Below are 15,682 nucleotides of genomic sequence, written 5' to 3'. Positions count from 1 at the left end.
CTTAGCAAATAGAGTCGACAATTTAGAGAAGAAAATTGACAGTTTATTGGCCTTAATCATACAAGGAAGAGTTAACAATCCTGACATGGAAACTTCCAATTAATCCTACATTTACTTATACTTATTCTAACAACATCTATATCCGATGGAAAAGCGCACGTCAGTCTGCTCCCAAACTCTTGCTCGGTCATCTCCTTCCTCGACACAGCCTAATTTCCTTAGAATACAAATTCAATTAGATAATGGAATTAAAATATAATCAATATAATCAATACTCACACCTCAAAGCATCCGGATAATCAAGCTTACGAAAACGCACTCCAGCTGATACTGATGAAAGATACGAAAAATACAACCAAGTCCTATAAGATGAAGCGGTAGATCGATACGAAAAGGATTAGTGTGGCAGAAACATGATGAATAAAAGGCGACTCGCTGCAGCAATTTATGCACAACGTCACTTACCTGAACCTCCTTGCCACACGGTCCCGATTAGTATCCCTTATCTCCGATGCAATCCACTTGCAGTGCTGCACTGCAATAGACGGGCCATATAAGCTGCCTACGCTTCGTTCAGGGCTCTCAGCGCGGAGCTGCAAAATCTATCCTTTCCACTACTCTTAAATTCTCTCAGATCGACGAGCGCCTACATTAGAGACGCTAAACCTGAAAACAAAACAATTAACCAATAAGAAAATTAACAAAGACAATCAAATAAAGCACTTACCTCAATAAACACAGCCAACTGGTGATCCAAAGCAACCAACAAGAGAAGACGAGCCCTGCAAAGAAAAACAAAATCACCATATTTTGTGATTATAAACACAAAAATTTGACAATCTTACAACGCCGTCTCCACCTCCTGATGCCACTGCACTAACAAGGATCATTATCCCGGAGCTGACATCAAATTAAAAAGAATTAAAATCCGTCTCCAAATTGTATAATTTCCACAATTCCGTTTTTTTTTCCAATGAATTCCTGAGAATCTATAATGAAAGGAAAATTAATAATAATATAATAATAAATTAATCAAGGACACACAGGAAATTACAAACCTGACAGGCAAACCAGCAGACACAAAAATACGACCTCATCCTGCCGATGACGCGCACGCAAACCAGGAGACGGGCCCCGTCAAAGCAAAACAAAATCGCCAACATTTGCGATTATAGATACAAAAATCTGACAATTTTATGATACCGTCTCCACCTCCTGACGCCAATGCTTTAATAAAGATCACTTGCGTGGCGCAGATGCCACACCCTTACGCTGCAAAACTTGTCCTCAAATTGTATATTTCTCCCCTGTCCTGCATCATCGACGAATTCTCTCCTAACCTGCAATGAAAGGAAAATAAATAAGAATGCGATATAAAAACTACTCAAGGACACATAAATAATAACAAACCGGACAAACAAAGTAGCAGACGATAACAGACGGCCCCATCCTGCTGACGTCAAGCACGCAGCTCCAGCTTCCAAGACTTCAACTATTGAAAAAAGGGAACACAAGCTATTACTGGGAAATATATATTTATAATATAATACTTATCTAATTGCAAACTTGATGACTCCAAAATCGTGGCTTTCCAGCTGCAATAACACAATGACAAGGGCCTCCAATTTAGCCCATACAAAACGTACCTGAAAAGCAAATAAATCAACGCAATTATAAAAGCAATCAAATACTCACCCCAGACTAGCTTCCTCTTTAAGTACCTGAAAAACAATAATAAACGCAACTATATAAACAAATATACACCAATATAATACTTACCTTAAATTAAATTCCACTCAATGTACCTGAAACAACAAAAATTAATGCAATCATAATTAACAAATAGCATATATAATACTTACCAAATTCTATTTTTACATCCATTTCCATGGCAATCTCGTTGCGGCGGCTCTCTGCAACAAATCTCGAACTGGCGGCCTCAAGCAACCAATCCTGAAGCTATGGCCACAAGACGCGACGCACCTGGCTTCCTTCGCTCAATAAAAACGCAATGACGGCTGCGCTGGACAACTATTCGCAACTCTTCCCGACGACCGGCAATATGCATCTACAATACAAACAAACTCATTAAACAATTGCATAAAGCTGCCATTGACGATATAATCGGATCTTCACCAAACGACGGCTGCGTGGGATGACGCAGCTGAGAACAAATCACCTGCAACTTGTTGCAAGTTGCCCACTTCCAGCGGCCGCAACAGACCACCGCCAAAATGCAACAAAACTTACCTGTGATGACTCCTGAGGCTCTCTGCGACGCGGTGCTCCTGTCCTTCTGATGGGGGTACCTGAAAAGAAATAAACAAAACAATGTTAGTCTAAAATTTTAATGTTTATTGCAAAATAATTTCATTTTAAAAATGTAAACAAACATGCAAGCTGATAATGTTACCAATCATATCAATGTCTGAAATCCTTGCCTACAAAATACTAACTTAAAATTAATACTAACTATGTCCAAGCCCCAAACTCACCCCATGCTATGTTAAACTCAAAAATTCAAATTATTGTACCTACATATTGCATTTATTGTAATCAAAGGCAAAATAAAGTTGTGGATGCGGAACAGAATTCATTCTGTCTCCGTACCTCCACCTACAAAGTAAAAACTTCTTGCCGCAAGGTCCTTTGAATTATCTATTATCACCGCTGAAATCTACACACATTGATGCTCTGCAAAGGTCGGGCCAACAACGCTTCCACCTCGTCGATCAGGACACTTTGCTGCTCCCATAAACTCCCAGCTCGACGAGCGCCAACAGCGAGTTGACGCTAAAACCTAAAAGCAAACAATCAACAACAAATTAAATAAACAAAATAAAATCAAATCAAATAAAGCAAATATCTCACCCACTGCAGACATAGCTTACCCACATCCTATGCACTAGACAAGAGGAGACGGCTCCATCAAACGTAATACAAAATAGCCAACTTTTTGCCTTTTAACACAAAAAAATCGACAACATTACGATGCCGTCTCCACCTCCTGATGCCACTACTCCAATAAGGATCACTAGCGCGGAGCTGACGCCACACAAATCAATCGCACTATTTGTTCCCAAATTGTATACTTTTCCTCAGTATCGCATCATCCACGAATTTTCCGAAAACCTACAACGAAGGGAAATTAATAAGAATATGATACAAAAGAAAATTTAATTAAGGACAAATATAAATTAACAAACCAGACAGTCAAATAAATAGACGCCAACAGGCGACTCTCTCCCGCTGACAATAAGCACGCAAATGCTTCTTTCAAGCTCGTAAACTCTGAAACAAGGAAGCACAAGCTAATACTGGGATTTACGAACTTTAACAAAACACTTATCTAATTGCCAACTCTACGACACTAAGCCCGCGGCTCTCCTGTTGCTATGTTCCAAAAACAAAGGGCCTCCAAATTAGTTACAAAACGTTCCTGAAAAAACAAAATGTTAATACAACCAAAAAAAAAAAAAAACTATTAGAACACTCACCACCAGATTAGCTTCCACCTAATGTACCTGAAATTAAAACCAAAAATAAATGCATTAATTATAAAAACAAACAAACAAATTACAAAAAACCAAAAAAAACAATTAGAATACTCACCACCAGATTAGCTTCCTCCTAATGTACCTGAAATCAAAATCAAAATAAAGGCATTAATCATAAAAACAAGCAAACAAATTGCAAAAAACAATTGGAAAACTCACCACCAGATCAGCTTCCACCTAATGTACCTGAAATCAAAACCAAAATAAATGCATTAATAATAATAACAAACAATTATAAACACAATACTTACCTTCTACTTACCTCCCATTAATTTCCTGAAAAAACACAAAATTACACTATCATAACAATAAATACTCACCCAATCTCTATTTTCACACATTTCCATGGCCCCAATCGTTGCGACGGCCTCGGCAACTAATCCTGTTCCGGAGGCTCCAAGCTGCCAAACCTGGCGAAATGGCAACAAGACGCGGCGCACCTAGCTACTCTCGTTGAACGACCAAGCCGCAATCTAAACTGACGACGCCTCTGCCAAAACGAGACAGATCCCTCCACAACAATGACGACCGGCAAAGCTGACCTGCAATTTAACAAACTCCATAAATAATTGCATACATCTACCACTGAGGGTGGCAGAGAGAACCACCAAATGACAGCGGCGCGGGATAAACTCTCCACCTATAAATTACCTGCAACGCTATCCGGACATAAATGTTGCAAGTGGCGCGCATCCAGCGTCCGTAGCAAATTCCCTGCCAAACACATCTAATACTCACCTCCAATGACTCTCGAGGACTCCAGCAACTCGGTCCTTCCGTCCTTCTGGCGGGGGTACCTGAAAAGAAATAAATTGTACAATATTAGTACTAAATTTCAATGTTTTTTGTAAATTAATTTCAATTTATTAATGTAAACAAAACATGCAAGATGATAATGTTACCAGTCCATGTCTCTGTCTATAATCTAAAGCCTATGAAAAAAAATACTAACTTAATATTAAATACTAACTATGTCCAAGCCCCAAACTCACCCCATGCAATGTTAAACTCTAAATTCAAATAATTGTACCTACATATTGCATAAAATGTAATCAAAGGCAAAATAAATTTGTGGATGCGGAACAGAATTCATTCTGTCTCCGTACCTCCACCTACAAAGATAAAAAAAAAATGCCTTTTAACACAAAAAAATCGACAACATTACGATGCCGTCTCCACCTCCTGATGCCACTACTCCAATAAGGATCACTAGCGCGGAGCTGACGCCACACAAATCAATCGCACTATTTGTTCCCAAATTGTATACTTTTCCTCAGTATCGCATCATCCACGAATTTTCCGAAAACCTACAACGAAGGGAAATTAATAAGAATATGATACAAAAGAAAATTTAATTAAGGACAAATATAAATTAACAAACCAGACAGTCAAATAAATAGACGCCAACAGGCGACTCTATCCCGCTGACAATAAGCACGCAAATGCTTCTTTCAAGCTCGTAAACTCTGAAACAAGGAAGCACAAGCTAATACTGGGATTTACGAACTTTAACAAAACACTTATCTAATTGCCAACTCGACGACACTAAGCCCGCGGCTCTCCTGTTGCTATGTTCCAAAAACAAAGGGCCTCCAAATTAGTTACAAAACGTTCCTGAAAAAACAAAATGTTAATACAACCAAAAAAAAAAAAAAAAACTATTAGAACACTCACCACCAGATTAGCTTCCACCTAATGTACCTGAAATTAAAACCAAAAATAAATGCATTAATTATAAAAACAAACAAACAAATTACAAAAAACCAAAAAAAACAATTAGAATACTCACCACCAGATTAGCTTCCTCCTAATGTACCTGAAATCAAAATCAAAATAAAGGCATTAATCATATAAACAAGCAAACAAATTGCAAAAAACAATTGGAAAACTCACCACCAGATCAGCTTCCACCTAATGTACCTGAAATCAAAACCAAAATAAATGCATTAATAATAATAACAAACAATTATAAACACAATACTTACCTTCTACTTACCTCCCATTAATTTCCTGAAAAAACACAAAATTACACTATCATAACAATAAATACTCACCCAATCTCTATTTTCACACATTTCCATGGCCCCAATCGTTGCGACGGCCTCGGCAACTAATCCTGTTCCGGAGGCTCCAAGCTGCCAAACCTGGCGAAATGGCAACAAGACGCGGCGCACCTAGCTACTCTCGTTGAACGACCAAGCCGCAATCTAAACTGACGACGCCTCTGCCAAAACGAGACAGATCCCTCCACAACAATGACGACCGGCAAAGCTGACCTGCAATTTAACAAACTCCATAAATAATTGCATACATCTACCACTGAGGGTGGCAGAGAGAACCACCAAATGACAGCGGCGCGGGATAAACTCTCCACCTATAAATTACCTGCAACGCTATCCGGACATAAATGTTGCAAGTGGCGCGCATCCAGCGTCCGTAGCAAATTCCCTGCCAAACACATCTAATACTCACCTCCAATGACTCTCGAGGACTCCAGCAACTCGGTCCTTCCGTCCTTCTGGCGGGGGTACCTGAAAAGAAATAAATTGTACAATATTAGTACTAAATTTCAATGTTTTTTGTAAATTAATTTCAATTTATTAATGTAAACAAAACATGCAAGATGATAATGTTACCAGTCCATGTCTCTGTCTATAATCTAAAGCCTATGAAAAAAAATACTAACTTAATATTAAATACTAACTATGTCCAAGCCCCAAACTCACCCCATGCAATGTTAAACTCTAAATTCAAATAATTGTACCTACATATTGCATAAAATGTAATCAAAGGCAAAATAAATTTGTGGATGCGGAACAGAATTCATTCTGTCTCCGTACCTCCACCTACAAAGATAAAAAAAAAAACGCAATTATAAATACAAATATACACAAACACAATACTTACCTTAAATTAAATTCCACTCAATGTACCTGAAACTACTAAAATTAATGCAATCATAATTAACAAATAGCATATATAATACTTACCATATACTATTTTTGCATCCATTTCCATGCCTATTTTGTTGCGGCGGCCCTCTGCAACAAACCTTGAACCGGCGGCCCCAAACTGCCACTCCTGGCGATTACGGCCACAAGATGCGGCGCATATGGCTTCTCTCGGTGATAGACCGAGCTACAATCTTCACTGACGACTTCACGAGACGAACTCCACCATCATAATGCCAGCAGCTCTACAAAAACGCAATGACAGCCGCGTGGGATTAAATTCTAGCCACTGACGATACAACTTACCTTCACTAAACGACCGTGGCGAGGAATGCTAAAACCGAGTACAAATAACCTGCAACACCGGCCGGACATACTTGTTGCAAGTGGCCCACTTCCAGCGGCCGCAACAGAACACTGCAAAAATGCAACAAATCTTACCTGTGATGACTCCCAGCGACTCGGTGCTTCCGTCCTTCTGGCGGAGGTACCTGAAAAGAAATAAATAAAACAATGTTAGCCTAAAATTTTAATGTTTATTGTAAAATAATTCTATTTTAAAAATGTAAACTAAACATGCAAGTCAATAATGTTACCAATCCATGTCATTGTCTGAAATCCAAGTCTACAATAATACTAACTATAATTTAATACTAACTATGTCCAAGCCCCAAACTCACCCTAAGCTATGTTAAACTCAAAATTCAAATTATTGTACCTATATATTGCATAAAATGTAATCAAAGGCAAAATAAAGTAGTGGATGCGGAACAGAATTCATTCTGTCTCCGTACCTCCACCTGAAATGTTAAAAATCGCAGGATCTTCTCTAGGCACTTTATCCCGAACAGACTAGAAAGAAGCAGGCAGAGGTACTTGAAAATGACAAGGGACCATATCACCCTAAAACAGACTGGACAAACCCTCTCACCTAAACTTCTAAAAATCCCTGATCTAGATGACTGCAGAACCCTAAAAAAGCGAAAGGAGAGAGATAAAATAAGGCAAACACATCTAGTTGAACTCCCCACCCTGCTGAGACTAGAGGAAGAAGAGGAAGAGCTTAGAAGAATAAAAAAACAGGAAGAGATAGAAAGAAGGGAAAGGGAAAGCAAAAAGTGGCCTCCAGATAGATGGTGCGAATCAGAAATCAACCTATATAATAAGCAATATAGAAGGGGCGATCTAACCAGACAGGAAATAATAGAAATATTTAAAGGACAACCACTAAATGTACAGAGAATAATCTTACCCGACTACGAAGGAGACCAAGAACAAAATTAAAATAAATCAGAAAAAAGCAAAATACAGAATTAACCAAAACTGGCGGAAGGGGTGGCAAAATATATAAATAGAGAAGAAATAAATAAAAAAGGCTAAAGGCTCACTTACAGGTTATTTTATAAAGGGAAATGTCTTACATATAAATGGTAAAATCCAACTTATAACACCTACTGGATGATATAGACTGCGCAATCGAATTGCGCTATCCTGGCGAGATGGTGAATGCATCACTGGCGATCCGTCTCTCATTCCAAACTGATGGATTTGTGCCTGAAACAATCGCCGCTTTATGAAGACTCCATCAGCCGCTTTGTCTGTCACTTCACCACCGTTTTCCTGAAAGAAAGAGAATAATTTTTTAGTCTTCCTTCTCTTTCCTAAAAATACAATAAAATTTCATTCCTGAAAACCGGCGTGTTCTTGGCATCCCAGTTGCGTCGGCCTTAATATCAGCTGCTACAAACGTACCTGGAAAATTAAACAAATATAAAAGCAATTAAAACAACAAACGTAATACTTACCTCCAGAATAATCGCAAACGTAAAGAAATCAAAACCAAGGGATCCCAGCAGCGTCGGCCTCAATCTGAGCTGCAACAAATGTACCTGAAAACAAAAACAAATATTAATTCAATTATAACAACAAACTTAATTTAATGCAATTTAAAACAAACATAATACCCACCTTCAGAATAGCCGACCTGAAAAATATACCTGAAAAACAACAAATAATGCAACTATATAAATAAACAAATACAAATATAATACTTACCTCCAAAAACCGTCCAGCCTAGGCACCTGAAAAATACAAAGGGAAAAAAAAAATAAAATACCAGCAGCAACAACAGCAACGACGCAGCCGCCACCGGCAGCGGCAATAGCAGCGACGCAGCCACCACCAGCAGCGACGCAGCCACCACCAGCAGCGACGCAGGCACCACCAGCAGCGACGCAGGCACCACCAGCAGTGACGCAGGCACCACCAGCAGCGACGCAGCCACCACCAACAGCAACAACAGCAGCGACGCGGACGCCACCAGCAGCGACGCAGCCACCACCACCAGCAGCAGCAGCAGCTACGTAGTCACCTTCAGCAACAACAACAGCAGCGACGCTTTCACCACCAACAGCAACAGCGGCGGCGACGCAACCACCACCATAAGCAACAACAGCAGCGGCGGCAGCGACAGCAGTAGCAGGGAATGGTTTCGGCCTCAGTCGCATACCTTGCCAATCGGTTGGACTTACGAAGTATGAGACGTCGATTATCCTGCGGACAAATCCTTCCTTCCGGATGCCTGAATATTTTGGCGAGCCAGCTGATCATTGTTTTTCCGACTCCATACCTGACCACTGGACAATCATCCTGGACAACAATCACCGGCGATTCAAATCTGGAAGAAAGAAATCTGGATCAGTTTGTTTCCTTCAGATTTGTATGTAACTGCATCCCTGACAAACCGGAGCGTTTCCATCAGACGACGCTGGACTGCGGCGCATTTTTCCACCCGCCACAGAATGGACGCTTGCATCAGGCCTGACGGGCCAGATGGGCCGATGCCTGGTACACGATGGCATCTCCGCGGTGGCGCGATGAGCAGCGACGCTGAAAGAAATAATAATATTTAGTTTGCGGTACAAAAAAGGAGAAAACTACATCACAATTTACATCAACAAAGGTAACATATGTTTTCCTTTCCCTTTTCCAAGTAGTAGTGAGACCAGCTACCGAGAATGACCTGGAATACCGGCTAACGCGAAGCAGGGTATCGATAAAGATTCTGGCGGGAAAAATGCCAGAACATCGATTACCAGCTATATTGCTTTTACCCCCGATTTATCGAAGCCCAGGAGTAGTGAGACCAGCTACTGACAATGACCAATGACATCGGCCAACGCGAAGCGATATATCGGTTACCATTCTGACGGGAAAATCGCCAGAACGCCGATTACTAGCCGTGTTTTTTCCCTCCGATTTATCGAAGTCCAATAGCCCGCCTAGGCTTCCCGACCAAAACGGCGCGTCAGTGGTGATTAAAAATCCGACAGAGGCACCAGTGCAACAGCTACCCAAAGTGAACAAGACGGAACGGCATACAAAATGGACGGACACAATGGAAACCAAAGTGAAGGATGGGCAACTGTGCTATCTATCTCCTCGGACGATAGCAACTGCTCGTCGTCGCCGCCATCAGCCAGAGTCTCATCGCTGGAATCCTATGCCACAACAATTTAATTTAGAATATACATCCACCCAAAACTGTTTCCCACTAATACTACAAATTTTCTCTCATAAAATTACTTAAACTTAAAACTACTACTACTTATAAATATTTTTAACTACCGTAAGCTAAGGCTACTTAACGTAAAATCTTAACTTAAATCAGGGCGCGGATAACTGCTGCCAAGCAAATCAAAATTGTCCTCGAAATTGTAATTCTTAAATAACTATTATAGCCAAGGCGCGCACAACTGCCGCCGATCCAAAAATGTAAAATGCCATAAATTGTAACTATATATTTTTAAAACAAAAATCAGAGTACAATAAAATGACAGCACCAACAGGAGCTGAAAATATTAAAAAAAATAAAAAAAAAAAAAAAGCCTACCACAAAATCAAAGATGTCCTTATAGCAAACGGCTTTCCTCTATTCACCAACCAGCCAAAGTCCGAGAGGGGCTTCCGAGTTGTAATCAGACATCTCCACCACTCCACTCCATGCTCGTGGATTGTCAAGGAGTTGCTTACGCTCGGATTCACAGCTCGCTTCGTCAGAAATATGACGAACCCGGCTACAGGTGGGCCCATGCGCATGTTTGAAGTTGAGATCGTCATGGCCAAGGACGGCAGTCATGACAAAATTATCTCACTCAAACAAATCGGTGGGCAAAGAGTGGATATTGAAAGGAAAAACAGGACACGGGAGCCGGTCCAGTGCTACAGATGCCAGGGCTTCAGGCATGCCAAGAACTCATGCATGAGGCCACCAAGATGCATGAAATGCGCTGGCGACCACCTGTCATCCTGCTGCACCAAGCCAAGAACCACCCCTGCTACCTGCGTCAACTGCTCTGGAGAGCATATTAGTGCATACAAAGGATGCCCCGTTTACAAGGCTGAAAAACAAAAGCTTGCGGCAAATAACATTGACACAAATAAAATACGTACAATTAAAGACGCAACCAACAACTTTTATAGACGTCAAGGCCCTCCTCCACGCAATAACACCCCTCGGCTGCCACACAGCTCAGCAATCTTGAGCAGATCAATCGCTGAAGCACGCCAGGAGGCTGCCAGAAAGTCGGTGTTAAATCCTTTCCGACAAAATATGAACGACAGAAGGCCACGTTTTTCCTCCCACGACTCTGCCATTCAGATGCGGCTGAATAAATGGCGCCGAAACACAAACAACATACCCAAAAAGGGTAGGACAACTTCAAAAAACAACGCAAAGCCAAGACTGGCATCCAAGACAAGCAATCCAGCGCAAAGACATCTGGAAAATTACCAGGACAAGCTCCGAAAGCGAAGGAGTGAAGCAAATTACCAGGAACCTGAAAAAGGTACTTCAAATCCCATGCAAGTTAGCAACGACAGCCCTCCCACCACCAGCAGAGCTGCCAGAGCTAGCTTCAAGCCAAGAATTATTGATGAAGCCACACCAACGCTAATAAACTGCAATCCTGAATTACAAAAAGGCCTCTCGGACGACCACACAACAAACCTAACTAATAGAGTCGACAATTTAGAGAAGAAAATTGACATTTTATTGGCCTTAATCATACAAGGAAGAGATAACAATCATGACATGGAAACATCCAATTAATCCTACATCTACTTATAGTTATATTAACGATATCTATATTCGACGAAAAAGCGCACGTCTGTCTGCTCACAAACTCCTCCACTGTCATCACTTTCCTCGACGCAGCCAAACTCATCTGGAATAATAATTCAATTAGTGGATGGCACAAAAACAATAAACAATACTCTCACCTCAAAGTACCCGGATGAGCAAGCCCAAGACAATGCACTCCAGCTGATCCTGACTAAACGATGCGGAGAAAATCAACAGGACATAAAAGATGAAGCGGTAGATCGATATGAAAAGGATTAGTGTGGCAGAAACATGATGAATAAAAGGCGACTCGCTGCAGCAATTTATGCACAACGTCACTTACCTGAACATTCTTGCCACACGGTCCCGATTAGTATCCCTTATCACCGATGCAATCTACTTGCAGTGCTGCGCTGCAATAGACGGGCCATATAAGCTGCCCACGCTTAGTTCAGGGCACTTAACGCGGAGCTGCAGAATCTATCCTTTCCACTACTCTTAAATTCTCTCAGATCGACGAGCGCCTACATAAGAGACGCTAAAACCTGAAAACAAAACAATAACCCAATAAGAAAATAAACAAAGACAATTAAATAAAGCACTTACCTCAATAAACACAGCCAACTGGCGATCCAACGCAACCAACAAGAGAAGACGAGCCCTGCAAAGAAAAACAAAATCGCCATCTTTCGTGATTATAAACACAAATAATTGACAATCTTACAACGCCGTCTCCACTTCCTGGTGCCACTGCACTAAAAAGGATCACAATCCCGGAGCTGACATCATATTAAAAAGAATTAAAATCCGTCTCCAAATTGTATAAATTTCCTCAGTACCGTTTCTTCAATGATTTCCTGATAATCTGTGTGGAAAGGAAAATTAATAATAACAGAATACAAAATTAATCAAGGACACACAGAAAGATACAAACCGGACAGGCAAACCAGCAAATACAAAAATCCGGCCTCATCCTGCCGATGACGCACACGTAAACCAGGAGACGGGCCCCGTTAAAGCAAAACAAAATCGCCAACTTTTGCGATTATAGATACAAATATCTGACAATTTTATGATGCCGTCTCCACCTCCTGACGCCAATGCATAAATAAAGACCATCTGCGTGGCGCAGATGCCACACCTTTATGCTGCAAAACTTGTCCTCAAATTTTATATTTCTCCCCTGTTCTGCATCATCGACGAATTCTCTCCTAACCTGCAATGAAAGGAAAATAAATAAGAATGCGATACAAAAACTACCCAAGGACACATAAATAACAACAAACCGGACAGACAAAGTAGCAGACGATAACAGTCGGCTCCATCCTGCTGACGTCAAGCACGCAGCTCCAGCTTCCAAGACTTCAACTATTGAAACAAGGGAACACAAGCTATTACTGGGAAATATATATTAATAATATAATACTTATCTAATTGCAAACTTGATGACTCCAAAATCGTGGCATTCTAGCTGCAATAACACAACGACAAGGGCCTCCAATTTAGCCCATACAAAACGTACCTGAAAAGCAAATAAATCAACGCAATTAAAAAAGCAATAAAATACTCACCCCAGACTAGCTTCCTCTTTAAGTACCTGAAAAACAATAATAAACGCAACAATATAAACAAATATACACCAATATAATACTTACCTTAAATTAATTCCACTCAATGTACCTGAAACAACAAAAATTAATGCAATCATAATTAACAAATAGCATATATAATACTCACCAAATACTATTTTTGCATCCATTTCCATGACTATTCCGTTGCGGCGGCTCTCTGCTACAAATCTTAAAACGGCGGCCCCAAGCTGCCAATCCTGACGCTATGGCCACAAGACGCGGCGCACCTGGCTTCCTTCGGTGACAGACCGAGCCACAATCCTCTCTGACGACTTCTTCGCCACGAGACGACTCCACCACCATATAGACAGCAGCTCTCAAAAAATGCAATGACAGCTGCGTGGGGCAACTCATTGCAACTCCTCTTCCTGACGAACGGCAATTTTATCTGCAATATATTCAAACAATTGCATAAAACTGCCACTGACGATACAACTTATACTCACCAAATGACGGCAGCGATGGATGCCGATACCAAGAACAACTAACCTGCAATCGCCGGCCGGACAAAATTGTTGCAAGTGGCCCACTTCCAGCGGCCGCAACAGACCACTGCCATAATGCAACAAAACTTACCTGTGATGACTCCTGAGGCTCTCTGCGACGCGGTGCTCCTGTCCTTCTGATGGGGGTACCTGAAAAGAAATAAATAAAACAATGTTAGTCTAAAATTTTAATGTTTTTTGCAAAATAATTTCATTTTATAAATGTAAACAAAACATGCAAGCTGATAATGTTACCAATCATGTCAATGTCTGAAATCCATGCATATAAAATACTAACTTAAATTTAATACTAACAAACTATGTCCAAGCCCCAAACTCACCCCATGCTATGTTAAACTCAAAAATTCAAATTATTGTACCTACATATTGCATTTATTGTAATCAAAGGCAAAATAAAGTTGTGGATGCGGAACAGAATTCATTCTGTCTCCGTACCTCCACCTACAAAGTTAAAAAAAAAAAAAAAAGCGGCGCACCTAGCTACTCTCGTTGAACGACCAAGCCGCAATCTAAACTGACGACGCCTCTGCCAAAACGAGACAGATCCCTCCACAACAATGACGACCGGCAAAGCTGACCTGCAATTTAACAAACTCCATAAATAATTGCATACATCTACCACTGAGGGTGGCAGAGAGAACCACCAAATGACAGCGGCGCGGGATAAACTCTCCACCTATAAATTACCTGCAACGCTATCCGGACATAAATGTTGCAAGTGGCGCGCATCCAGCGTCCGTAGCAAATTCCCTGCCAAACACATCTAATACTCACCTCCAATGACTCTCGAGGACTCCAGCAACTCGGTCCTTCCGTCCTTCTGGCGGGGGTACCTGAAAAGAAATAAATTGTACAATATTAGTACTAAATTTCAATGTTTTTTGTAAATTAATTTCAATTTATTAATGTAAACAAAACATGCAAGATGATAATGTTACCAGTCCATGTCTCTGTCTATAATCTAAAGCCTATGAAAAAAAAATACTAACTTAATATTAAATACTAACTATGTCCAAGCCCCAAACTCACCCCATGCAATGTTAAACTCTAAATTCAAATAATTGTACCTACATATTGCATAAAATGTAATCAAAGGCAAAATAAATTTGTGGATGCGGAACAGAATTCATTCTGTCTCCGTACCTCCACCTACAAAGATAAAAGCGCCAGGATAGCAGCAACGGCAGCGGACTATGTATGCGCAGTTATAGACGTCAGCAACAGTGGCGGCAGCAGCAGGAAATGTTTGTCTGCAGTCTCCTAATGGCAATTTCTTGCTCAGTTGAAATGGACCTGCAATTTTCAAAAAGATACAAACATGAGACTCGGCTCAAATTGGAACATCACACAGACTGTACTCACGTATACACACAGACAAACTGAAGCCTATAGATGACGCTGACTGCGGCTCACTTTTTCCTCAAAAGGTTGTGCGTGCACCAAAGTCGACGGGCCACGCCGACCGATGATTGCAGCACACCGACATCTCCGCAGCATCTACGTTATCAGCACCACTGAAAGCAGAAACAGGTTTTACTATTGGGCAATGCGCAGAAAAATTAAATATTACAATAAGAAATACATACACAATTTTTCTGCCTCGTTTCCGCTTGAAGTGAGACCCTTGCCTGCATATGCCATTGACACTGACATGCGCGGTGAAAAATACTGGAATTCCGAAAATACTAACATAAACATTTCCAGTATTTCTGCCCGATAGTCGATAGGCTGACGACAAATTAAATTGGTAGCATATCGATATCCCGCCGCGCCTTCTGACTATCGAAAAAGCCTGCCTTCGCGCCTAGCCCAAATTTGCAAGTCAGTTGAGATCATAAAACCGACAGAGGCGCGCGCGTAATAGTAACTACAAGTGAAGCCAGCAGCAACAACAACAACTAATGGACGGCCAGAA

General features: G+C 40.9%; 3 long non-coding RNA genes across 7 annotated transcripts; all 3 read right to left on the bottom strand.

Moving 5' to 3' along the window:
* Positions 1–21: 21 nt before the first annotated feature.
* On the bottom strand, positions 22–1,437 carry LOC116802599. 2 transcript variants are annotated; one of them, XR_004362923.1, is made up of 7 exons: positions 1,411–1,437; positions 1,059–1,340; positions 846–989; positions 728–782; positions 466–666; positions 280–362; positions 22–217 (listed from the first exon to the last, which is right to left on the bottom strand). It is a non-coding gene; the product is annotated as an uncharacterized LOC116802599 (long non-coding RNA). The 2 variants fall into 2 exon arrangements; XR_004362924.1 differs by having other exon boundaries at positions 22–209.
* A 6,448-nt stretch (positions 1,438–7,885) lies between these two features.
* LOC6621401 lies at positions 7,886–10,383 on the bottom strand. Of its 3 annotated transcripts, XR_004362922.1 has the most exons (7): positions 9,461–10,383; positions 9,253–9,397; positions 9,040–9,185; positions 8,564–8,589; positions 8,477–8,505; positions 8,314–8,397; positions 7,886–8,260 (listed from the first exon to the last, which is right to left on the bottom strand). It is a non-coding gene; the product is annotated as an uncharacterized LOC6621401 (long non-coding RNA). The 3 variants fall into 3 exon arrangements; XR_004362921.1 differs by having other exon boundaries at positions 7,886–8,128; positions 9,040–9,397; positions 9,461–10,380; XR_004362920.1 differs by having other exon boundaries at positions 9,040–9,397; positions 9,461–10,379.
* Positions 10,384–11,542: 1,159 nt separating this feature from the next.
* Positions 11,543–12,873, bottom strand: LOC116802601. 2 transcript variants are annotated; one of them, XR_004362929.1, is made up of 6 exons: positions 12,565–12,873; positions 12,355–12,495; positions 12,237–12,291; positions 11,974–12,175; positions 11,789–11,841; positions 11,543–11,733 (listed from the first exon to the last, which is right to left on the bottom strand). It is a non-coding gene; the product is annotated as an uncharacterized LOC116802601 (long non-coding RNA). The 2 variants fall into 2 exon arrangements; XR_004362928.1 differs by having other exon boundaries at positions 12,237–12,495.
* Between the last annotated feature and the right edge of the window lie 2,809 nt (positions 12,874–15,682).

Source organism: Drosophila sechellia, unplaced genomic scaffold (assembly GCF_004382195.2).
Source record: "Drosophila sechellia strain sech25 unplaced genomic scaffold, ASM438219v1 U_178, whole genome shotgun sequence".
NCBI classification, from domain to species: Eukaryota; Metazoa; Arthropoda; class Insecta; order Diptera; family Drosophilidae; genus Drosophila; species Drosophila sechellia.
This window is presented reverse-complemented; position numbering and strand designations above follow the sequence as displayed.